Below are 27,070 nucleotides of genomic sequence, written 5' to 3'. Positions count from 1 at the left end.
TCTGACGGTAGACCTCCAGTCATTCCCTACCTCCAGATGTGTTGTAATTCCCGTTCAGTGGGTTAGGGGAAAGCCATCATCAATCTCATTAGGGAGGATGGAAGGCCTCCTGTCCATTCCAGGCACAGTCTTTCTCTTCCCAAGGAGGACCCGTCTCGTTCCTCAGTAGTTAAGAGGGCCTGCAAGAGTTTCTGGCAATCATCCCAAGTGGGCTGGTGAATAGGACAGATTCAAACAAATATGTGCCTTTTATCTCACCTCCAAGAAATGATAGTCACTGCCTGTCCCATAATAAAGTCGTCCATCAAGAAAGTCAAAGAAGCAACAATGATAGAGACAAAGAAAACAAGAAAGGCAGTTACACAAGGACACCCTTACGGGTGGTACTACAGAATTCTGATTGAGAGGCTGCCTCATGGCGGCTGTCTCTGAAGAGAAACAGATGGGAGGAAAACCATCCCGGAACTAGCCTCCCCAAATGGAATCTGGAAGGTCCTCCAGTTCCCAGGCAACCGATATTCTGACAAGTTTGTCTATCGCAGTGACTGAGCATATGACCAAAAATGTCTAGATAGGTGACTAAAGAGAAACAGTGGTATACCAAAAATCAGACTAACCTGTTCTGAGCTCACTTCTGAGCCCAGCCAGTTGAGTGTTAAGGAAGGGCACACTGTTTTCCGGGCAACGCACCAAAATGTAAGACCTAGAGTCTCACTTCTCAGGAGCTCAGGATCTCACCCTTCACAGGAAAACTCACAGACCACAATTCAATGCAATAGCAAAAGGTTTTATTGCTGTCGAGATAGGGTCGCACCTACAAAGACAGGACATGACCCTGAACATACAAAACAGGATTTTTATGCATGAAAATCAGATCACTTTTGCTCTACACTTTACAGCTGGTTGTTCCTCAGAACAGTTCACCCCGCCCTTCAAGAGCTATCTGCACCTGGCTTCAATTCAAATAATAACAGTTGTTTTTCTCATTCCCAGGTGGTCCCTCATTTGTTCTGATGATGAAATCACTGAATAATGTCATGTTGCAGTGTTAAGAGTGCAGGGATCTGTTTAGGAGCCTGTGCAAAACAACTGCCTCATTCACTAAGGTAATTCAAGGCCCTGGAGAAAACTGTTCACCAACTTCATACAGAGATTGGATTCAGCTCTAAAGAGGGTAGTACCGGACTGACACCAGATAAGCACTGATGCCATTCTTGGCGCATGATACTGCAAATACCACATGTAGGAGAGCATTTAGAGCATGAAAAAGAGGAGCAGCCCCAAGAGAAGATTGATTAAGAGAGACAACTGCTATTGACTCTCAGGAACATCATGCCGACCTCACAGGACAAGCTACAGCTAGAGTTCCCAGTTCTCAAAAAAAAAAAAAAAAAAAAAAACAAAAAAACAAAAAAAAAACGTTGTGCTATTTTGGGTGAATCCAGGAATTTACCAAAAGAACTGTGAGGTTAAAATCTCTAGAATGCAAAATAGGAGGTGTGTTAACACAGAGGCAAGTTGTGCCTTTACTCACAGAAGGGAACAAGCAGATTTTGGCTCCAAGGGAATTCAAAGGTTCCCGGGGTTTCATGGCAGCTGTGGCAAGGGAAAGCACAGATCTAGGGATGACTGCTCTGAGAGGGACAAACAGGCTAACCTCTTGTCATCAGGAAACCAACAGAGGTGCCTGTCAGGCTTAGGCCCCTCATGCAACAATATGAGCTGTCTCCCATCACGCAGCCATGAGGTACTAGGCAGGTAGCAAAATCTCAACTGAGGATTTCAGATTTGATACACACCACTGCATGCAGCAGCACAGCTTTGCATCTGGCTGCATATAAACCTCTGACCCTAAGCACAAGGGTTCTATGTCACAAAGGAAATACAGCAGTTTATGGACCTGTGTATTCAGGGATTCTAAAGAGGATCTCTGGAAGAAGCAGAATAACTTCTACAGTATCTATTGTACACCCAGGTACTGTAGATGGGGACTGCAAGGAAGAAGTTAAAATCATGGTGCATGTAAAACACGAGATGCAAAAATAAGGCAGGGGTAGAATTGCTCAGCTGTTACTGTTCTCCTCCATCTAGGGCAAAGCCGCACCCTTAGGAAGGACAGGCACATTTGGCAGTACCGGAAATTGTGTGTTCTGGAAAGCAGTGTCTAATGATCAGAGATCCAAATTAATGGCAGCAACAAGTGGTGTTCATTGAAATGCAGGAGATGACTTCAGTATCCTCTCCCAAAAGTCTTGGGATCCACAATGTGTGCTTCTGAAGGTTCATATACAGTTTCTAGGAATCTGTAAAATTTCTCCAGTAGGACAAAGTGTATGGGGGATTAAATAGGTGGAACCAGAGGGTCCAAGAGGGAAGTTGACACCTTCTGTAGCCTGCCACTGAAGGAGAAATTCAGAAATAATTCCAGGAGTCTTTCTGCAGGATAAGTCTCCTCTCTGCCCAAATGCTTATACTTGCAGTTTCCTAACCATATTTAGATTGTTGAAATCATACACCGGGAGACTGAAGCTGAAAGGAACTTAAGGCAGAAGCACACGCAGAATGCAAGATCTGTTCTAGCCACGTTCCTCCTTGAGCATCAGCCAGAGCTGAATGAATGACTTCGTTAAAGTAGGCAAAGACTGCTCCTGGCTTCTGCCCCTTCTCCTTGCCTGATCATCAGAAGCCGTGCCTTAGACTCTCCCCTCAAACTCCTTGTGGGCCAACACAGGTGCGTACTGTGAGCTAAGTAGTGGAATTTGGGTAGAACACAAGACCACCTGTATCTGGAAAGGGTGCTTTAGGGTGGGATATGGGAAAATTCGCAGGAGGAAGGAAGGGTTTCACAGTTTGGAAGCAGAAGGGCGTTCCACGGTTTAGCCTGTAATTGGAAGCCTCGAGGGAGTGGGTGGGGCCTAGGTCGGTATTTAAGGGTGAGCAGCGGACCCCTTTACGCATTTGCCATAGCCTGCACTGTCCTGAGTGTTGTTCTGAGTACACACTGGAGAGGAAGAATTCCTACCAAAGTGTCCTCGGCAGGATGGAAGATCAGGCAGATGTGGGTGGCTGCAGTAAGATAAAGACATCCCTGCATCTAAAGACTGTTTGGCAGGCTAAGCAGAAGGAGGTCTTGCTCTCAGTTTTTGCCAAGACACCTTACCCGAGCTTCAGGACCAGGCAGGAACTGGCCAGGGAATTTGGGGTTCCAGAGTCCTGCATCTGCATGTGGTTTCAAAACTGCAGAAATAAGACTGGCGTGTCGAGGAAGACCTCAAAACAGACCACCGCAGGCTCCAGGCATGAAGCCTCCCAACAGCCTCCTGAAAAGCTTGTCGCCAGGGTACAACAAGCAAGAGGCCCGCCCTCAGAATGGAGAAGGCCTCGAACGCGGCTTAGTCCAGCGCAGATCAGCATGCTAATCTTTTGAGATCTCTCCATCCCCAGACTATGCCACGAGAGTGCAACTGGCACTGAGCACAGGTTTGCCTGAGGACACCCACCACATATGGTTCCAGAACAGAAAGGCCAGGCAGAAAGGCCGCGCTGGAGGCAGCACAGCTAAAGGTGAGGACCTGTCTGCCTCTCCTGGCCCAGAAAGGGCTCCTGGAGCATCGTATTGCATTGAGCAGGAGGCTTCCCGCGACAGCTTGTTGACACCGGGTTCTGCAGGAGGCGAGTATGGAGAAACGTTGATGCCAACATCCGAGCTCACCTTCTCCACAGAGGCCTAACCAGAACCCAGCAACTCCTGCCCTGCACAGCTTTTCCTGGATCAACTGCTGAGTACAGCGGAAGTCAAGGAACAGGTACCAGCTGCTCTGGACCCAGATGACCCATGAGAGCAGATCGAACCAACACTTGAGGCTCCTCTCACGGAAGAAGAATATCAGTCTCTGTTGTATGATATTTGACCCCATTGGTAACCCCTAGAATTGGGACTGTAAAACTCTGTTGCTTGGACCCTCACCTGACCATTGTCTCAGAGACTCCAGCCAGAAATGAGCTTGGACAGATGCTCAGGCTTGCACCTAAGAAAGGTGCAGAGCTCTAGCGATCCTGAGTAAGTGTTGGGAAAAAGATGGAAGGCCCTGGAGGTGCGAGGAACCTCACAAGAAGACCAACAGAAACAGGTGACCCAGACCCCTGGGCGCTTGAAGAAACTGAGCCATCAAATAAGGAGCATGCTTGGTCTGGACCTAAGGACCCTGCACACACGTAGCAGGTGGGAGGTGAATCCTTGTGCTTAATGTGGGTTGCCCTATGAGGGAGGTGTTGTGGAGTGGCACAGCGCCGGTGGAGAGTTGTTTCTAGCCTGGATTTTGTTGTTTCTAACCTGGACGGTTTTTGAAGGACAGTTATATCATGTTAACGGTTTTTGAAGGACAGTTATATCATGTTAGCTTCAATTATGATGAGGATAAATATGTAATTTGTCTGTTATTGTACTCTGCATCATTAAATTACTTTTAGGCATTACTATGACCTGGTTATTGTTTTCATTTGGAAGTTAATGTAAAGAGGAGATATGATTATCCTTCAGGCTGAGAAGATGTGTGATCATGAGTCTTGGTTTTTAACTTGACTGCATGTGGAATTAAACAAAACACCCAAATTAAGGACACAATTGTGAAGTACTCTTCCTTATTTGAAGTAGTCTTCTCTACTTCTCTTCTGGATCTATAAGGCTGAAAAACACACCTTTAATCCATATCTTCATACTGCAAAACCAACCAATCACCTTTGCCTCATCTTCTACTGGAAACCTATACAAGGACATGGAAGAAGGAATATTTTACTCTTTTCCTTTTCCCTTTTGCTTTGGTAGCAAGTCTATTTCTTCATTGACTATAGAACCTTCTTCTTGAGGATTTCAGTGTATTTGAAGGTGAGTTGCGCCAACCAGCCTCATGGACCAAGCCACTGATAGATTCCTTGATTTTCCATTTTTAGCCATCCACTGTTGAATTAATTGACTCACAGATTGTAAATCATTCTCATAAATCCTTTCCTATAAAGAGAGAGTTAGAGGGAAAATAAACTATGCATATAATTATCTTTCACATAGAACTACCAAATTTTCTGCTTTTAATAATGTTATGTAATTCATTCAGGAATCACTTAAACAACAGTAATTTTCATATGAGGAGTTATAGAAAAAATATTCATCACCATGCAAAGTCAAAATGCTATATAACTTTTTGGGTATATTGATGGACTAGGAATTAATTTTTTTATGCAGTTATATTCTAAAATATCATAATTGAATTACAAGTATTTTAATTTTTTGCAGCATTTATATATAGTTTATTTTTACCTCAAATTAGTCCCTTCTTTGTCTTAATTCCCTCAAAACACATTAAAGTGTGTTCATTTTTCATTTTCATAGGTTACAGAGATTCTATTTTATATGGGGATGACATCATGAAAATTAACTGTTCTATGCATGACACTGCTAATACCAAAACATCATTCAAATAATAAGTAGACCTATCAGAATCACACTAGAATTCTCAGCAGAGATTATGAAAGCCAGAAGGGCTTGGATGGATACCATTCAGACACTAAGAGACCACTGATTCCCACCTAGACTACTATACCCAGTATATATGCAGCCACCCAGCCCTACAGAAGATACTAGAAGGAAAACCCCAACCCATTAATATTAAATACACTCCAGAAAACACATTGGGGCCCACACCATGAGAGGAAGTTCATGCCTGACACTGGCTGGATGACCATGAACCAGAGTCAAGATAGCCTAGAGACACACAATATCTGTAAACATGACAGGTAAAAAAATGGCAATGAAAGATACTCTGCTATAATCATAGATGAGTGCCTAGCCCAGTTGTCATCAGAGAGACATCACCCGGCATCTGATGGGAGCAGATTCAGAGACCCACAGCCAACCACAATGATGTATCCAGGGGAACCCCAGAAATGAGGGAATATGTATTGTAGGAACCAGAGATATCAAGGACACAACAACAGCATGGCCCACTGAGTCAATTGGGCTCATAGGGGATCACAGAGACTGAAGGACAAAAACATAAACATTCTATGAGTCTTGTGAGCTAGGTTGTTGGCATACACCTTATGATTATTATCCTGATTTCGCTGAGGGACTTCCAACAGTGAGAATGGGGGTGTCTCTGACTCTTTTTCCTGGTTTAGCTACACTTTCCTCATTTATTGCTTTGACCAACTCTGATGTGAGGGATTTTTCCTAGTCTTATTAAAACTTGCCATGCCATCACATTTTTTTTTCATTGAAAATAAAATGAATGAAAAAAAAAATACAACCGGATGCAGGAGAGGTGAGCTGGGAAGAGTAGAGGTGGATAGATTGTGGCTGGGAGGAGTGGAGGAAGAGGAAACTGCAGTTCAGATGTAGTGCATGAAACAACAAAAATAAAATGCTAAAACAAAATAAACTGTCAGCAGCTCAGGCTATTGGTGAGCACCTACATTCCTAGCACTCAGGAAGTTAAAGGTAGGTGGATCTCTATGAGTTCAAGCACAGGCTGTTCTATAAAGAGAGCCTGGGACAGCCAAAATAATTCAGAAAAAAATCCTGTTTTCAAAGAAACAAAAAACTGTCAGCATTTTGTGTTTCATCTTTAGGAAATTTGTTATATGTCCCACTTTTTATTTTTATTTTTTAATATTAGATACAGTTTATTAACTTTGTATCCCAGCTGTATCCCAGTCCCTCATTCCCTCCCTATCCTACCCTCCTTCCCTCATCTCTTCCCTACCCCTTTCTAAGTCCACTGATAGGGGAGGGCCTCCTCCTATTCCAACTGACCCTAGCTTATCAGGTATCATCAGGACTGGCTGAAATATCCTCCTCTGTGGCCTAGCAGTCTGATTCTCCCTTGGGAGGGGGGAGGTCAAAGAGTGAGCCACTGATTTCATGTCTAAAATAGTCCCTGTTCGACTTAGTATGGTACCCACTTAGATACAGATCTCACATGGACTACATTTGAGCAGGGGTCCTAGGTTCTATGCATACATTGTCCTTGGTTGGAGAAACAGTCTCATAAAAGACCCCTGTGCTGATATATTTGGTCCTTGTATAGTTACTGTCCTCTCCAGGTCACACTAACTCTCCCTTCTTTCATATGATTCCCTGTGCTCTGCCCAAGGTTTGGATATGAGTCTCAGCATCTGCTTTGATACACTGCTAGGTAGAGTCTTTCATTGGTCCTCTGGAGAAGGCTTCTGTCCTGTTTCTTGTTTTTGCCTATATCCATCCCATTGGTCTTTCTAAGTGAGGATTGATCATCTTAACCTAGGTCCTCTTTCTCATTTATCTTCTTTAGGTGTACAGATTTTAGTTTGTTTATCCTATCTTATAGGTCTAGCATCCACTTGAAAGTGAGTGTATACTGTGTATGTCTTTCTGCTTCTGGGACACCTCACTGAGGATTATCTTTCTGGATTGTTTTTTTTTTTTGTTGTTGTTGTTCATGTTTACATTTTATGACTTCTTTGAATGGTCTAGAATTGAACCTGTCTGTTGTATAGCTTGTAAAGAGGTTTCCCATTTTATAAGCTGCTCCACCACCTAAAGAATGGATTGCAAAAGCATTTTAGTTTCATGTTGTAAGACCTGGAGTCTCACTGCTCAAGAGCTCAGGATTGTGCCCTTCCCAGGAACACTTATAGACCACAACTTGAGGCAAAAGCAAGAGTTTTATTTCAATTTCTATAGGGTCCCCCCTCCAAAGACAGGAGACAGCCCTAAATATGCAAAGGACAGGGTTTTATACCTGAAATTGAAACCACTTTTGCTCTATACATTGATTGTTCAGCAAGAATAGCACGAAGATAGTTTACACCTGGTTTTAGGTAGTATACAGCTGGTTGTAGATAGTTTACAGGTGGTTGTAGATAGTTGTTCTCAGAACAGTTGACCCTTTCCTTCAAGAGTTATCTACACCTGACTTCAATTCAAATAATCACTGTTGTTTTTCTCATTCCCAGGTGGTCTCTCACACCCCCCCTTTTTGCCTCAATTTTAACCCTAAAATTGTGGATCAACCTCATGGAGAGGTTGATACTCTTTCTGGAGCATCAGGACCTGAACTTCACTTATACTTTCCCTGACAAAGGGGAGTTCTGGTCTGAGAGTTTATTGTCCCTGATGAGTTTCAGTTTTAGTGGGTTGCTGTAGGCTTGAACTTTCCAGCTGTTGCAGGTTGATGAAGAGCAGGCTTAACGTGTGACACATGGACCCAAGCTGTGATGCTCTCTACTTTGGCAGTTGGGGTGGTGAGCAGGATGTAATAAGGACCCTTCAACTGAGGTTCCAGATTCTGGCTGCCATGTCACTGCACATATACCAGATCTCCCACCTGGAACTGATGGGGCACCTCCAAGGACCTGGGCGCATATGCACTGCCAACCTTGCTCCATATTTCTTTCTGCATAAGCTGCAGTCCTTTTAGCCTGGACAAGTCAGAGTTACCACTAGTTATGTCAAGAGGGTCCCCAAGAAGAGTCAAGGTAGGAGAGCAGGAACCCCATATAGTAATTCAAAGGGAGTTAAGCCTAGTAGGGAGTGAGTATTTCTGACTCTAAAGAGGGCCAAGGGAAGAAGCACCACCCAGTCACCCCCAGTCTCCATTGTCAATTTTGTGAGAGTCTCTTTTAGAGTTCTATTTATTCTCTCTACTTGTCCTGAGATTTGGGGTCTATAAGCATGATGTAACTTCCAATCAAGTCCCATAAATCTGGCCACCTCCTGGTTTACCTGAGCAAGGAAAGCTGGCCCATTGTCTGACCCAATTAGCTTTGGAATACCTTACCGAGGAAAAATGTCTTCCAGAATCTTTTGGTCACGACCATTGTGGTTTCTTTCTTTGTGGGAAAATCTTCCACCCATCCTGAAAAAGTGTCCACAAAAACCAGGAGATATTTATTGTCATAACTTTCTGGTTTAATTTCAGTGAAATCCACCTCCCAATGCATTCTGGGTCTACTTCCTCTTAGCCGCTTTCCTGGGCTCTGGAAATTCTTACCTATGTTTACTCTCTGGCAAGGTTCACATGTCCTAGTCACTCTCTCAGTTAGGATGGTGAGGTTTAGTATTCGGTACGGGTATTGGAGGGCAACTTCAGCCAATTTCTTTGCCCCCAAGTAAGTCCACTTATGCATCTGAGTTATCAATCTCTCAGCATCTTCCTGGGGTAGAATGATCTTACCTTTAGAGTCAATCCATGCCCCCACATTGGTGTTAAATATCCCATTTTTGCCATATTAACTTTAAGTCAGTTTCTGAGTAGTTTAATCATTCTTCTCTGGGCAGTTCAGCTGTTAATACCACTGGGGCAGAGTTTCCTCTAGCAGCTACTTTAGCCTCCTGATCGGCCATGTTATTCCCCTTTGATGCCCTGGAAGTCTCGACCTTCTGCTGTACTAGGAATTGAATAATGCTTACCTTGTTGGGCAGCAACAGTGCATTGAGCAAAGTCAGAATCTTGTTTTTATTTTTTCTCTTTTTATTTTTTATCTCTTTACCAGCTGATGTTAGCAGGCCTTTCTGATGATAGATGGCCCCGTGCACATGGGCTGTTTATGAGGCGTACTGACTATCAGTGTAGATGTTTATCTTTTTACCCTTTTCCAGAGTTAAATCCTGGGTTAAAGCAATCAATTCAGCCTGCTGAACAGAAGTGCCTTCTGGCAATGCCTGGGCCCATATTACCTTATGTCCATCTACCACCACTGCCTCTGCCTTTTTCTTCCATTCTCAAAAAAAACTGCTCGTATCCATATAGTATGTCACCTCAGCTTTATGAAGAGGGTGATCTTTCAAGTCCTTGCACCATCCCTGTTCCTTTGCTAGAACGTGCAAACAATCATGCTCCAGGGGCTGGATTTCTAGATCCGTAAATAAGGTGGCAGGGTTTAGCTCCATAGCCAGTTCAAAGGTGACTCTATCATTATTCAAGTGCAAAGCCTGGTAAGGTGTCATGCAAGTGTTCGTGAGCCAGCAATCAGGTGGCTGCCTTATGACACTTTCAGGGGCATGAGGAGCATAGATGGTGAGGTCCTGTCATAGAGACATTTTGTCTGTATCTTTTACTAGTGCCACTACTACTGCTATTATTCGAAGGCAGGTTGGCCATCTTGCCACTACTGAATCGAGCGTTTTGGATACACAGGCTACTGGTCTCTTCCAGGGTCCAATTTTCTGTGTTAGTAACTCCTTGGCCATTCCCTGTTTCTCAGCCACATAAAGATGGAAGGGTTTGGTTACATCAGGGAGTCCCAATGCTAGGGCTGACATTAAGGCTTGTTTGATATTATCGAATGTGGCTTGTTCATCCTTTTCCCAGATGAAAGTCTTTGCCCTTTGTAAGGGCATACAAATGGGCTGCCATCTTGGCAAATCCTGCAATCCACAGCTGGCAAAACCCTGCTGTACCTAAAATTTCCCTCAGTTGTTTAGTAGTCCGTGGAGGGGGAATATGAAATACAGTCTCTTTTCTAGCCTCTGATAGCCATTTCTTTTCCTCTCTTAATATATATACCTGATAACTGACCTGTTTCCTGCAGAGCTGGGCCTTTATTGCTGATGCTCTATATCCAAGGTCACCCAGCTCTTGTAACAGCTAGTTGGTGGCTTTAAGGCAGGTTTCTTTACAATTTGCAGCTAATAGAATGTCATCCACATATTGTGGAAAAGTTACCTGGGGATTGGTGGCCTGGAAGTGTGCCAGGTCCCAGTGTAGGGCTTCATCAAATATAGTAGAAGAATTTTTAAACCTTCAGGAAGTTGAGTCCATGTAAGCTCACCTGAGTCCCCTGAGTCTGGGTCTTTCCATTCAAAAGCAAAAATGTCTTGCCTGGTAGGGCTGAGTTGGAGACAAAAAAATAAAATGTGTCCTTAAGGTCCAGGACCATATACCAAACCCTGTCAGGGGGAGGGGAACTCAACAGGTTATGTGTGTTGGGTGCGGTAGGGTGTAAGTCCATGACCTGTTTGTTAACTTCCCTCAAGTCCTGTAGGGGTCAATAGTCATTGCATCCAGGCTTCTGAATTGGCAGCAATAGAGTATTCCAGGCAGAATAGCACCTTCTGAGAACCCCTAGATCAAGGAACCTCTGTTTGTGAGGGTGGATCCTCACGGGTTTTCTTAGACATTGGATATTGTTACACCGTGATTGGGGTAGCCTGAGGCTTCAGCTCTATCAGAACTGGAGCTGTTTCTCTGTTTTTCCTAGGCCATCTGTTTCAGCCCATGCCTGGGGAATCTCTGTAGCCACCAGTCAATGTCTTTTTCTGGACTTACCACCTTTTCAGAAAGGCGGCATTCATCTTCCAGTTGAATTGTCAGTACATGAATGGGATCTCCTTTATTGTCTGTCAAATGTGGGCCATCTGGTCTAAAATGGATATGGGCTCCTATCTTAGTTAGAATATCTCGCCCTAACAGCGGGTATGGGCATTCAGGGAGAACTAAGAATGAGTGGTATACCCGGTCCACTCCAAGGTCCACCATTCTTCGGGTAGTCCATGAGTATTGTTTACATCCAGTGGCTCCTTGGACCGATGATTTCTTCTTTTTTAGCTTCAAAATCTTGTAACAGAACAGAATGCTGGAAGCCAGTGTCCACCAAGAAGTCGACTGGCTTCCCGTCCATCTTAAGGGTTACCCTGGGCTCTGGGTGAGGGCTAAAACTCTGTCCCCCCCCTAATCACTGTCATCATCCAGGGTTAGGACCTGGGTCTCCAGGGCTTGGGCATTCGGTTTTTCTGGCTTTTTCGTCCTTTTAGGACAATCCTTGATCCAATGTCCTTTCTCCTTGCAATATGCACACTGATCCTTAGACAGAGGGCCTCCTGGAGTCTGGAGGGTCTTAATCTTGACAGCAAGGATCTTGTCAAGGTGAAGGGTGCCCTCGTGTGGCCATTCAACTTGAAAAGTAGGCCACTCTGAGGAACAGAAATTTTGCCATTTTCCCTTTTTAACTTCAACTGAAATGTTATGTGCCCTATATCTCACCTCTGAGAAATGATCAAGGGTGAGGGATAAGGGTGTAGTCACAGTTTGTCCCATAATAAAGTCGTCTGTCAAGAAAGTCAAAGAGGAAACACAGATAGAGACAAAGAGAACAAGACAGACAATTAGACAAGGACGCCCTTGCGGGTGGTACCACAGAACTCTGATTGAAAGGCTGCCTGGAGGCAGCCATCTCTAACAGGAAATAGATGGGAGGAGGAGCGTCCCAATCCTAGCCTCCCCAACCGGAGCGTCCTCCAGTTCCCAGTCAAGTGATAGTCTGATACGTCTGTCTATCACAATGAATGATCAGATGACTAAAAAAAGGTCTAGATAGGCGCCTAAACAGAAACAGATTGGTAAGACAGAAACAAGCAAAGCAAAACAGAAATTAGACTAACCTGTTTTGAGCTCAACCCCCGAACTCAGTCTGATGAGGGTTGGGGAAGGGGCACGCCCTTTCCCGGTCAAACGCACCAAAAATGTAAGGCCTGGGGTCTCACAGCTCAGGAGTTCAAGATTGCGCCCTTCCCAGAAATCCCCACAGACCACGACTCCATGCAAAAGCAAGAGTTTTTTGTTTGTTTGTTTGTTTGTTTGTTGTTGTTTTTCCAATCGTGATACGGTCACCCCTCCAAAGACAGGAGACGACCCCAAGCATGCAAAGCACAGGATTTTTATACTTAAAAATCTGGCCACTTTTGCTCTATACAATGATTGGTCAGCAAGAATAGCATGAAGATAGTTTACAGCTAGTTGTTTGCAGTTTTTGGCCGTTTGTGAGTTTTCTCAAAACAATTCACCCTGCCGTTATTTTTTAAAACCTCTCTCGGAGCAGTTCATCCTTCCTTTTGAGAGCTACGTGGCTCTGGCTTTAATTCAAAGATGGGAATAGTCACAGCTGTTTTTTATTTTACAGTTGTTTGCATTCTCGGTGGTCTCTCAGATGGAGATGAAGAGAGAGAGAGAAGGAGACAGCAGGACATGATAGCGGAAGAGAGAGAAGGGGGCACCCCAACAGAGAAGGGGGAGAGCGCAAGAAGGCAATAGCAAGAGGGCGAGAGGCCAAGAGAGAGACAAAGTGGGCAGGCAGATCCTTTTAAGGAGCAAAGTAACCACACCTGCCCTCCCTGGCAGTCAACACGTAATGACATCACAGGTTGCTAGGAAAGCCAGAAACAGGTGCCTAAATACTAAGAGTTGGCATAGGCCTTTAATCCCAGTACTCTGCCAGGCAGAAGCAGGCCAGTCTCTGTGAGTTCAAGGTCAGGCTGGTCTACAGATCTAGTCCAAGATAGCCAAGGCTAAAAGGAGAAACCCTCTCTCAAAATACCAAAATATTCATATGTATAATTAATATATTCTCACTAAATATAGTAATATAAACCAATATATTTAATAAATATGTTATATATTAATATATACATTTTGTTTTAATCATATGTATATGTTTCAATTTATGTTTTAATCATATAGATATATTATTGAAATAAAAAATCTGAGCCAGGCTTTGTGGCACATATCTCTAATCCTGTCTCTCTAGGAGACACAAGCATGCTGCTGTGTAAGTTCAGTGTCACCCTGGTCTACAAAGCAAGTCCAGGACATGCATGGCTAGAGAGAAACATTGTCTAAAAAAACAGGCTAGATGTGTGGCTAGATATATCTGAAATCACATAGTGTGACAAGGCTATAAGAAAGTCTTACGAGGCATGGTGACACACATCCATAGTCCCAGCACTTGAGAGGCAGATGAAGGTAGGTCTCTGTGAGTTCAAGGTCAGCCTGGTTTACAAAGAGAATCCTGGATTGGCAATGATGCACTGAGATATCATGTCGCAAAAATAAAACATTAAATTAAATTAAAAAAATCAAAGCCTGGATTGTTGGCAAATGCCTCTAATACTAGCACTATAACTGGCAGAAAAAAATGGATCTGTGTTAGTTTAAGGCCTGCCTGGTCTAGAAAGTATGACAGGTCAGTCAAGGCTATACAGAAAATCTCTTTCTCAAAAAACAATATCCTGGGATGTAAACAAAAAAACCTTCTAGTATCTGAAGGTTGTTTCTATTTTTAACTTTTAAAAAATTTATGTTTTTGTAAATTACAGTTTATTCACATTGTATCCATGCTGTGGCTCCATCCTTCATCCCCTCCTTTATTCAACCTCCTAACTTCCTCCTATTTCTGTCCTAAAGTCCACTGATATGGGAGGTCCTCCTCCACTTTCATCTGACCCTAGCCTATGAGATCTCATCAGAACTGGCTGCATTGTCCTCTACTGTGGCCTGCTCCCCCATCAAGGGGAGGTGACCAAAGAGCCAGACACTGAGTTCATATCAAAGACAGTTCCTGTTCCCATTACTAGGAAACTCACTTGGAGACTGAGCTGCCATGGAATATATCTGGGCAGGAGTTGAAGAGGTTCAAGGTTATCTCCATGCATGGTCTTTGGTTGGAGTATCAGTCCCAATGCTCTCCTTGTGGAACTCCTGCCCCCTCAAAAGTCTTCCTTAGTCATCAGGGAAATACAGATCAAAATGAACCCAGGATATCACATTACACCTATCCGAACAGAAAAGATCGAAAACTCAAGTGACAACACATGCTGGAGAGGATGTGTGAAAAGGGGAACACTCCTCCATGTCTGATCGTGATGTAAACTTGTACAACCACTTTGGAAATCAATGTGGTAATTTCTCAGAAAATTAGGAATAGTGCTACCTCCAGATCCAGCTATACCACTCCTAGGTATATATCCAAAATTTGATCAAGTGTACAACAAGGACATTTGCTGGACCATGTTTGTAGCTGCTTTATTTGTAATAGCCAGAAGCTGGAAACAACCCAGGTCCCACTCCATTGAGGAATGGATATAGGAATTGTGGTACTTTTACACATGGGAATACTACTAAGCATTTAAAAATAAGGAAATCATGAAACTGGCAGGCAAATGGTGGGATCTAGAAAAGATCATCCTGAGTGAGGTATCCCAAAAGCAGAAAGACACACAGGGTATATACTCACTCATAAGTGGGTATTAGACATATAATACAGGATAAACATACTAAAATCTGTACTCCCTAAGAATCTACTAAAAAAATTTTTTTAATCTGTTTTTCATCATAGCCTTGGAGGAAGTAAATTATTTACCATGTTCACTTATAACGTAAAGGAGGAAGTCACCAATTGTGGTTGTGTTCTATATTTTGAAACATTGGAGTAGGTATTGAAGTTTGATGTATGTGTATCAAATCCAATCACAGAAGTTTATTAGGTAAATCTGTTATTCTTTCTGTGGCTGCTGTTGATCTAATGCATTTCCACTTGCTGATAGGTATTTTTCTACTGAAAAGTATAGAATGGGATTCCCATCATCTATGTGATCCATTGCTTATTTATACCATGTGGTATGTGATCATGCTTTTCAATGAAGGGCCTCTGAGAAAGCACGGTGCTTTTGTTTTTCATTTTCACAAATTCCTTTAAGATGTTTGTTTTCAAGCCTGATTTGGATGTCAGTAATTAGGCAAAGCTGCATTTGAAGTCTTGATTCTCATGTCAGCTTTCTGAGTACACGTCCAAGGGTGGAAGATGTTCCCCCAATGTGTTCTATTTTTACCAACATTAATGTTAAAATGCTTAATAGTGTATATGTATGTATGTATATATGCATAAATATATATGAATATATATATACACACATATATATGTTATTTGAAGTTCCATTCTTCTTATGTTCCCATTAGTTACTACATGACACATAATGTTGAAGTACTGCCTTCTAAGAGAATTATCTAGAGGTGCTGAATAATGTAACAGCAATGATATTTATTTCAAAACAGCATGTTGTGTGTGTATGTGTAATCTGACTATGGGTTCTTAGGCCATGACAAATGTATGAAGACTTGGTGACAGCTTTGTGGGGTTTATTTTAGTCATTGTTATATGTTCAAAGTCATGTTGCCAGTTTTGCTTACCACAGACATTCCCCACTGAGTTCATTGATACTCAAATAAACTTAATTGAAATATTACATCAGTAAAATATTGTCTTCTATCCAGATTATAAACCTATTGTCCTATAAGGATGGAAGAACATGAAATAATAATAATAATAATAATAATAAATGCTATGTACAAATTAAAATGATATAATGCTGTCATTTTTTTTGGAATGTGTTAGTTCATTCTTAGGAGTAAAGACTTATTCATAAAACTGTCTCAGATCTACAAGTGAATGTCAGAGAGTTGTCTCAGTGGGAATAGTTGGTTGTTTCTAAGCCTGATGATTTGAGCTCAATTTCTGGGTAGCCAATATTACTCCTATAGAATTTTTCTAATATTTCTATACTTGGGCCTTTGTATGTACAAATTCACACACCAGCACATACATAAATCATTTTTAAACCTAAATAAGGGCCAGTTCTTTCACTGGTCAAAAGACTCTTTGGGTTTCATGTTGAAAACTCATATATGGGATGTAAACAGATAGTAAACAGCAATAAGTTGTCCTCTCATGGCACATACATACTCAAACATTTTTCAATGGATGAAATTAAAGCAAAGGAGAAAACCCACTTACTGACAACATCAGAAATGATTTTGCAATTGTAAATAAATGTAGAATTTGAAGACTTATTACTGTTCATTAAAAGAAAAAAAAATGTTACCTGTGTACATCTTATTTTATCCATTCATTCCTTGATTCAAGAATAAGTCATTAAAAATATCTTAGCTTTGCTCAGAGATGCATCCCTGTCATCGTAGACCTGGGAGTCCATGGAAACCTAATCTTTCTGAGATTATGGTCAGCTTGGTCCACACAATTAGCTCTCTTTTGTGTTTGTTCGTTCATTTATTTGTTTGTTTTTTAGACAAAATTTCCTTGTGTAGTCTTGGCTGTCCTAGATCTACTTTGTAGACCTGGCTGGCCTCAAATTCAAGTCTCTTCTTCCCTGAGTGCTGGGATTACAGGTGTGTGCCACCATGCCCAGCTCCAAAACTGAGTTCTAAAACAGGCATGGCTATGTAGAAATATCATGTATTTAAATGATCCCCCAAAATGTACTCTGTATCTCAAATTATAGGGTTTTTATTTCCCCTCAGGGATAGTGTCCACAGAGCTGGGTCCTGGTACTGTTCCTGGTCCTGGTCCTCAGAGCCTAGCTCTTGGCCCAGCTGTGGCCCCAAAATTCTGCTGTCAAGCACTGACCCTGTTGGGCTTTTTTTTCTGGGGCTCAATCTATCCCAGTAGACCCCCTGCACACCAACTACACACCTGGCAGCATCTTCTATAGATGGATGCACATGCCCAACTCGCAGGAAACTCTCGACAAAAACAGGCTCCATACCCCTTGGCTAAGCCACCCACTGTGGGCCGATGGGGAGGCCCCATCTCTGAATACATCACTTAAGTTGAGTAAGCAACACGTTTTAAATAATAATCATATGAAACCAACAACAATAACACAAGAGTGAAAAACAGCAATTTAAAAATATACAGAATTAAGGGAATCTTTTCTCTAAGGGGAGAAGGCGCTGGATGCAGCTCAGCCGGCAATTGTACGAACTATATGTCTACCTCGGGCAGCGGGGACAGGGGAATGGGTGCCCCCAAGTGCACTACAGTGGAGAGAAACAGTAGCTCATCAGCCAAGTTCACAAGGAACTCTGCGTCCTCTGATGCTAAAGCCGGAGGTTGCACTGGTCCAGCTTCTGGCAAGACTGGGGATCCTGCAGCCATGGGATCCAGGATCTCAGCATCCTCTTTGGGCTTAGCATCTGCCTCCAAAACCAGGCTCCGTTTCTCCTGTGCCACCAAGGTGTCTTGCATGGACAGCTCTGCAGTTGAGGCCCCAAGTAGCCCCGGATCTGAGCAAAGAAAGGGGTGAGCCGTCATCTGGGATAAGGGAGCAGCCTGAAGGCACGCAGAATGGGGTGAGCTAACCCAAGATGGTCTCTCCATGCCAGGGAAGGCACAGTCCCCTCTCCTACCCGCAGGACAGTCGATTTGACAATCTTCCTCCTCTGCTTCCTTGGCCAGAGCTTCAGGACACTTCACCTGTGGGACACGGGGTTGGAATCAGCTGCTACCTCACTAGGCGCCTCCCTCGGGTCCTCATCCTCCTCCTAATTCTCCTCCTCCTTCTCAGGCTTCAGCTTATCTAGGGCTTATCCATTACCCGGAGGATCTCCCCAGATTGGCAGTCCAACTCTGCAGTGGGCACATGGAACCTGGCATAGTCCAGCAGCCGCCTCACGATGGCCAGGTCCGGGGGCCCCAGAGAAATCTTGGGGGAATTTCTGCAGCCACTGGGACAAGAACAAGAAGATGGTACTGTGGGTGAGAGCAGGGCAGAGGGACACGGTGTTGGGAGCCTGGCCTCTCTTTGGAACTGCGGGGGGGGGGGCATTGGTATCCCCCAGGGCCTTTCCTTTTTTGTCCCTCCCTCTGCTGCTCAAAACCCAGGAGCCCAGTGGGAAACCTCTGTCCTCTACCAGCAGGTGAGGTCTCGGGGACAGTCCCCAGGGAGAGAACCCCAAAGGTGAGGCTCCTGGCCAAAATTGGCCCTCCACCCTGGCCCCAAACGTCCCTTCCTCCTCACCTCCCCCTCCACCCCAAGCCTACTCATGTCTTTGTCTGCTGGTCCTCCTGAAGGATCTATACCTGTGACAGTCCACGGGGGTGTTACCCCTAAGGCCCCGTGTCCCCAAGCCACCCAGACATCTAGAAGGAACTATTAGAATCTTCCCAGGGATGGGTTTGGGGGTGCTAGGGGCTCCATCCATAACAAACACTGCAAATGGGGTCCAGAATCCTTTACACAAACGGGGAAAGGTCGCGCAGTGCATGAGAAAGGGTGGTGTGTGACATTCCCTAGGGAAGGTGAATGGCATCTGTTAGAGCCCCACCCCTGCCCCAATGGCCCATGCTTGGCCATGTCACTTTAAGGGGTCAGCACTGGGACTCAGGCTGCTGGGACTCAAACATCCGGTTCTGTGAGGTCACAGGGCACTGGCCCTGGGAAACAGCAGAAGATCTGAGAGCTGGCTAGATCCCTGGTGGAACCACTCTCCTGCCTTTTCAGCATCAGGTCCAGAAACAACCAGATGGTGGCAATCTTTGGATAAAGGGCCAGAAGGTGGGCAAATAGGGAATCATCTGCTCCACATAGTCCATGCCAACATTGCTGAGCATGAGGATGCCATGCAGGAAGGCTCACTACCTTTCACTATGAGGAAGGACCAGGGCAGGAGGGAGGCTTTAAGTGTGCAAACCCTGAGGGGCACCAATGGCCCCTTTCCCTACACCTAAGCGGGAAGCAGGCATGAAAAGCGTTCCTCAGTGCCCCAACAGGAACACTCTTCCAGGCTGCGACCGCGGTGGATGGGGGTTGGGGTGGACCAGAAAGCTACCCTGCTGCAGGACAGCCCTGGTTACCTTGGTCTCCCAGTGAGGAACAGGCCAGAAATGTGTCAGGGAGCGCACCACATGTCTCCAGCAGCACAGGCAACCACTGCTGTCTTCTCTGAGACCTGAGGTCTGGAAGCAGAACAGACTCATCTCTCCAGCTCCTCTGGACTGGCTTGTCTGTCCAGGCTGCTGTTGATGCTGTTGGCCTCCCGTTACCTGGCAACCGGGGTTCCGCGTTCCATCCGGAACCGGGCTGAGGAAGCATGGTAACTTCCTGGAGTCACCCTGACAGAACCTCCCCATCCTGGGCTCTCCCGGGGGGGCCACCAGCCCTGCAAGCTCTGCTGATTAAATCATCAACAGTTTCAGAGAGAAATGATGGAGAAGTTGCCTCCCGTCACCACTAGAGGGCATAGAGGCACATGAGAGGGTGCAAGGATGAAAAGAACAGCTGCAGCAGAGAGGGATGGCTACCATCCCTCTTTAATCTTTTATTATTATTATTATTATTATTATTATTATTATTATCATCATCATCATCATCATTCCTTTCTTCTTCCCTAGTATACTGCAAACAAATTCACCTTCTTTCATTTCCCCTACTGAACTAAAATGCTCTCATCTCTCAGCCTTTGAATATGTAAGTTCTTTATCTTTTCTGGGGTGTTAGGTACCTCTTGCTTTCCGTTAGGTTTCATAGTGGAATTTATAGTGATGTATACATTTCTTTGCATGGTCTATAAGTTTGTTTATGGTGGATTACCCCACAAGGCTGTAAGCTTATAGAGAAAGAATGGTGTTTTCATGAATCATTTTCTGTGTGTTCAGGATTTAGCACAGTATTTGGTACCTAATTCACAATAACTATCTGTGGAAGGACAAATAACCTTTTAAACAGTAAATTCCTTTAATAGAATCTTCATAATCTGATAATAATACAGAATTCCCACCTAAAGGATGGGAGCATGTAGCATTTTATTTGTTAATGCCAGCCATTGTGCCACCTATAAAAAACGTTTCCTGAATTCTTTTAATCTTGTTCTGTTATTGCTTTTACTAGGACAGCCTCTTCTCTGCCTGTTGCCTTCTCTGTGTTCTCTTTAATTTATCCCATAACAAGATACTTCCTTTAAGCTTTAGTGAGCTTTAGCATCTGGCTTTATTATATCTAAAGACTATCTGTTTCTGCCTGTTTTGTACAGAAGGCAGGAATACAACTCAGAGGCAGAACATTTGCTTCACATATAATAGGTAAGGAAGGAGGAGAAAAAGGAGAAAAAAAGGAGCAGGAGAAGCGAAACATTGCTTTTCTTTATGCAGATGCACTTCCTTCAATACAGGGGTTAACAGTCTTCTTGTCTCTGCATTCCAAATAAGGTAGAAATTCCAGATACAGCAACAGTGATACTTATTTGGTGTTAGTTTTTAACCTGGTCCTTCTCCTGACATTTACTCTGTAACTGCTCTATATGTAGTTGGTTTTATGTACATGCTCATTTTCTGGTAAGAATCATTTTTTTCATTAGGTTTTATGAGAAGTCATATCCTCAGAAAGTGTCCTGAGCTTTTAATCCCACCATATTTATCCCTAGGAGACCATATCTGCAAAGGTGATTATGTCCTCTCTGTACATCATTTGATGTTATGACTTCAGGATGCATCTTGAACCTTGTTTTCAAGAGAATGTTATAAACAAGTCTTAAGCTTAACAGGCATTTGTGCCTCATGAAAAAATTTTCATCATAAAATGTCCTGTCTGAAAAGAACATCTGAGAATATTGTAAAATGCACTCTGTTACTTTCATTTTAGTCATTAACATTATTAGTACTATTTACTGTTTTTCATTATTTTGTTAGAGACCCAAATATGATGACTCTGGTGTAAGAGACTGTGTACACACTGTTAACTAAAAAAATAAAACCAGACATTCAAAACAAGTAAAACCTCCAAATATTGATAAGAATTAGGTTTAGATTTAGTGCCCAAAAATAATTCAGTTGAAATGTGGGAAAGACATTGAAAGACCATTATTCAGCAAGCGTTTAGAGTATATATGTAAATATGATGAAAGGAATGTACACATAAACACAACTTAAAAATTCTTGGCACATGGTATATACTCACTCATATAGACATATAATATAGGATAAACCTACTAAAATCTGTACATCCAAAGAAACTAATCAAGAGGGAGGATCCTGACTAAAACGCTCAATCCCTATCCTGTAAGGCAAAGAGGATGGACATCAGAGGAAGAAGAAAACAGGAAACAAGTTCGGAACCTGCCACAGAGGCCCTCTAAAAGGCTCTGCCCTGCAGACTATCAAAGCAGATGCTGAGACTTATGGCCAAGTGTTGGGCAGAGTACATGGAATCTTATGAAAGAAGTGGGAAATAGTAAGATCTGGAGAGGACAGAAACTCCACAAGGAGAGCAACAGAATGAGAAAATTTGAACACCAGGGTCTTTCCAGATACTCATACTCCAACCAAGTACCATGCATGGAGATAACCTAGAACCCCTGCACAGATGTAGCCCATGACAGTTAGTGTCCAAGTGGGTTACATAGTAATGGGAAGAGGGACTGCCTGTAACATAAACTGATTGGCCTGCTCTTTGATCTCAGGCCACAGAGGAAGACAATGCAGCCACTCCTCATGAGACCTAACAGACTAAGATCAGAAGGAAGGAAAGGGAGACCTCCCCTATCAGTGGACTTGGGGAGGATCATTCATGAAGAAACGGAAAAGTAGGTGGGATTAGGAGGGGAGGAAGGAGGGGTTTATGGGGGGATACAAAGTGAATAAAGTGTAATTAATAAAAGTTTAAAAAATTAAAAAAAATATTTAACAGAAAAAATTAAATAAATAATGATAAAAAAAATCTTGGGCACACATACAAAAAGTGGGACTTCATTAAGATTTTTTTTTCCTTTTTGTTTTCTTGACAGGAAAAGTTTGAACCTGTTTCTCCCCTGTCCTCCTTTTTATTCTCCTCCCTCCCCTTCCCTTCCCTGCCTTCCTTGCTCAGTGTGAATTTACAAACATTGCACTTGAATGGATGAAGTTCTTCAAAAGCATTGCCAAAAGGACCCCTGCAACCTCACTTCTAAACCTTGAACCTCAAATGCATTCTAGCTATTTTTTTTCTTGCATTGGTGATTAAGTAAAGCAACTCATTTTCTGGGGGGTAGGGGTAGATACCCAGACATGGTGAATTCCTCATCTACTCCTCCCCGTTCCCCATGCTTATGTCCTTTAGCACTTTGGGGAGGACAGTGACAGAGGTTCCTCACCCATTCAAACCACAATCATACACGTGCTTTCTAAGATTTTCTAATAAAATTCTTTTAGTTGCCAGTATGAAACCTTAACTAAAAAAGAATTGTTTTCATTCTCAGGTGACAATCTCATAAGTACAGCCACACTAATAAGTGACATATCAAGATGCTCAGGTGGGTATTCTGTGAACAGTGCCAGTACACAGGCTCAGACCCAGGAACTCAGTGGAGCCAAGCCTTCCCTATTTGAGTTTGGTTCACTTCCTTGTTGAAGCCACCTATGGCTAAAAAAAAAAGAAGTTTGTGGGATTGGGAGTGTAGCTCACTTGATACGAGGTGGAGCAGAAGGATCAGAAATTCAAGGTCATCTTATAGCTGTTTAGTTTAAGGCCGGGCTGGGCTACAGGGGACCCTAACCAAATAATAATAATAGTAATAACTACAATACCTTTCAACTAAGAGCATTATTTGGTGGTCATTGTTCCAAGCTAGAGCTAACCTCAGGTCACCGACCTTCCTCATAGAGATAGCAAGGAGGCAATAAGGTCAAGCCCAGAAAGATTATCTGCACACAGACCCCTCTCCAACAGAGCCTTCCTCGCCAAATATGTGGAAATATGTGTTCCCACTGATGACCAGAGGTGCCCCAGCTTGTAGTGTTGGGAGCATGGGGAAGGCAAAGTCACAATGGAGCACAGCTGTTTGATCACCAGCCCACTGAGACCATCACAAGCAAACAAAATCACAAAAGTACAACAAAGGAAAAAAATGTACTGGGTATAATGCGCTCAAAGAGAATGGAAGAAAAAATACCAAAACTCAGAACAGTGGCCTGTCTCTCTATGGGCCCTCTATCCTATTCCATTAGTGGTGACCTACCCCCAAATCAGGCTCCATCCAACTACACCAGAGTTGGGAATGATGACCTGCATTCAGCCAGACCAGAGAATGGAGCAGCAACATATTTGTTGATCTCTGTCTACCAGACCAGAGCCCAAAGCACCAGCTAAACCCTGCCAGACCAGAGACCACAGCAGCAGCAAATTTCTGCCAGATCAGAGGCCAGAGCAGGGGACACACTCTGCCAGACCCGAGGCCAGAGTAGTGGATAAGATCTGCCAGACCAGAGACCAGAGAACATTGGCAGAGGTGCCAATCCTGGGGCTCCACATACTGTATCAATCCCTTGCCACATTCTTGCCACTCTCACTGGAGCCTGTGAAGCATGGCTCAAGCCTCCTGAAATGGGAAAAAAATCAGGTCTAGGGGGATAGAAGGATTTTGTCCCATGTCCTCAGTCAGTCCCAGAGACAAAAAAATGACAGCGAGAGTCAAAACAGTTAAACAAGACACAGACTAGATCCCATTGCTTGTGCAGCAGAAAAATACACAGAGCCAGACAGCAGATCCCACCACTCCTGCAGTGGAAAAGGAAAGTAGGATATCAGTGAATCTCTGCTGCAGGAGCTACCTGCATTGTCCTTGTCCAAAGATCCAGAGATCAAAGAAAACTCGGTGCTCAACTCCCTTTACAGATGTGCCCTTTTGGGGGGGGTCTGGAAGACTTTCCAGACCCCCTGTGGCCCACAGCTGTCCAGAGCATCAGCTCTAACCTTTCTGACGACACATATTACACATTTTGCCTTGAGTCCCAAAAAAAACAAACTAGAGAAACACCGAGAAAGACACAGACAGATATAGACAGAGTGCTCATTTACTGGCTGTTGTTCAGCTCCATGTGCCTGGGGTGCTTGGGAGACTTGGGGATCCAATATAAGAACCCATATGTTATGGCCAGATCTTAGGGTGACCAAAGATCATCAGGAGCCAGACCACATATGCAAGAGCAAAGAGTTTTATTTGGGCTTATGCTGGGTCTCTCCATTTTTACAAACACAGTGGATCAGAGAGAGCCCTGAGCAGGTGCATGGCAGGGTTTTGATTGGGGTTTTAGGAAGGACCAGGAAGTTCTGGTTTAATAGTTACAGGATTGGTTGACATTCAGCAAGGGCAAGCTTTTTACAAAGTGATTGGCTAGCTAACATAACTAACATTGAGGGAGCTATCTCTAGGCCTCAGGAATGTTGGGTATTTTCTTTGTCACTGAAGGTTCTACTACAAAGTTGGTAGACTGCTCAGCACAAATGCCCCACTTTGAGATAAGATACCTTCCCATTCTTGTTATCCTCAGGCTGTTCCTTGGGTAAGGAATCTTACGACCTTGTATTTGGAATTAGTGACCCATGGTCCAATTCCTGGTGGCTTTATAATAGGGTCACTATTCTGGTGAAATTTAAGTGCCCTTTTTTAGGCCTAGTTCCTGGTGACCTTTGAAGATGTCTCTCCATTCTAAAAGATCCATTTGGATTTTGTGGGGGTTATAAATTATATGTTCTGTGTCAGAGAGCACTCAAATATTAAGCTGTGATATAGAAGAGTAGAACTGATGATGTAAAGGATTTACTATCGCTGAGAAACTAGTGGTACCAGTTAGAATTTAGCTGAGGGAAGACTGCCTGTAAAACACTCCACAGATAAGCAGTATGCTAACCAGACCTGTTAGAGATTAGGATCCCGGGATACACATGTTTGCTCACCAGGATTGTGTAGAAATGTGTCAGGGTTATGTCTTTTTAATTTGTAAATTCCCAATGTGTATTTATTAATTCATGAATGCAAATGAAAGCAGACAAGATTGGTGGGTGTACAATTTGGGTCAGGTATCTTGCTCCAGTAAATATTGAATTTCAAATTAAGGGACTGTCCTATGCCCATATGTACAATCCTCATTGACACAGTTCTGTCAGTTCAAATTTGAGACTCAGGCTATGGGCTTAAGCTGTGTCTGTCAGGTTACAGGTCTCAGCAGCTAATATTGTACACAGGGATAACATCAAACAGTATCTTATTAATGGCTTTCCCTCTACAAGAGAATGGCCTGTGTTTTTCAAAGTCAGTATGCTATGTGTTTTTTTTTTTTTTTCAACTCTGAGTTTAAGAGCACTGGCTGCTCTTCCAGAGGTCAGGAGTTCAATTCCCACCAACCACATGGTGGCTTACAACATCTATAATGAGATATGGTGCTCTTTTCTGGCATGCAAGTGTAGATGCATGCAGAACACTGTATCAATAATAAATAAATATATGAATAAATAAATAAGTCAGTTGTTGGTATTATTAAATTTTATTTTGTTGATGCATTACTGCTCTAGTCTCTTATTAGATAATATTCTTTGATAATCCAGTCATTAAGAATTTCATTCCTTTTCCCCTAGTGCTTTGATATTTGTTTTTGTTAAAGCAATGTCTCCTGTAGATCAGCCTTTCACATGCTATGTAGTTTACACTTTATTGGAACACTGAATGCTGCCCCTACTGCCTAGTGCCTAGAACATAGTCCTGCAGCTCTTTTTAGGTGGGCCCTGACTAGTGAGTGTGAAGTAAAATAGAACAGTGAATTAATGTCCCCTGAAGACCCTAAATTTTTAGAGGTGGGCAATTACAAATAAAGAGGGACCTGTGTAAGAATTGAGTTCATTGACCTACTTTGTAGCTGGTGTTGTCACAACACAGAAAGGGAGAGGGAGGAGTGAAGATGGCATTGAGTCAGGTAATCAATTTTAGATGGTCAGTAAAAGTGAAAGGTGTACACTTAGAGCTGGGAGTCATACACAAAGAGAATCAAGAATATTGATTAGTTGCTGAACTTGTTTCTGGAAAGCAAATTTCTACACTTACACTAGTTCAAACACACAGAAAATCTGGACAAAGTGGTGTGGTAGTGCCTAACAGGAATGCTTTCCCCTCCCCCCCATTTGAAAATGCACAACCTGAGAGAAAAGGTATGAGTAATACTTTGTGGTCTCTAATATATGCTTGGATTCCCTGAAGAATATTGGACCATAAAGCAATTTTCAAGTTTTAAAAATAATTTTTGAGATTACAATGAAATTGTTTCAAACTTCTCATTCCTCTCTACTCTTATGTCTCAAATGCTCGGATGAATGTTTATGGTGGCTACTTAAAAATCAAATAAACGTGACTGTCAGGTTCTCCCAGCATCCCTCAGTCCTTACCTGTTACAAGGTATGGGTGTCAAACACAGTTCTCTAGCCCAGGAGTTGAGCTGCCCTCCTCCCAGCTGTCCTTCCTTATGTATTCTAACCGTTTTGGTTACCTGGTCTTTTTCATTTATCATTTTTCCTTTATGATAAATTTTTCATTTAAATTTATCATTTAATTTAAATAATAAATTAAATGATATTTAAATTTAAATTAAATTTTTATTTAAATTTAAAATGATAAATTTTTCATTTATCATTTATCCTCCTGGCCCTTTGTTCTGGCTCTCTACTTCC

General features: G+C 43.1%; 1 long non-coding RNA gene across 1 annotated transcript; it reads left to right on the top strand.

Annotated features, from left to right (window-relative positions):
* The first annotated feature begins 797 nt into the window (after nt 1-797).
* LOC132650967 (uncharacterized) lies at nt 798-4,479 on the top strand. Its single transcript, XR_009588962.1, has 2 exons — nt 798-1,106; nt 2,499-4,479. It is a non-coding gene; the product is annotated as an uncharacterized LOC132650967 (long non-coding RNA).
* Nucleotides 4,480-27,070: the final 22,591 nt, after the last annotated feature.

This window comes from Meriones unguiculatus, assembly GCF_030254825.1.
Source record: "Meriones unguiculatus strain TT.TT164.6M chromosome 13 unlocalized genomic scaffold, Bangor_MerUng_6.1 Chr13_unordered_Scaffold_37, whole genome shotgun sequence".
Classification (NCBI taxonomy): Eukaryota; Metazoa; Chordata; class Mammalia; order Rodentia; family Muridae; genus Meriones; species Meriones unguiculatus.
Note: the sequence above shows the minus strand (reverse complement) of the source record. Positions and strands in the feature narration are given on the sequence as shown.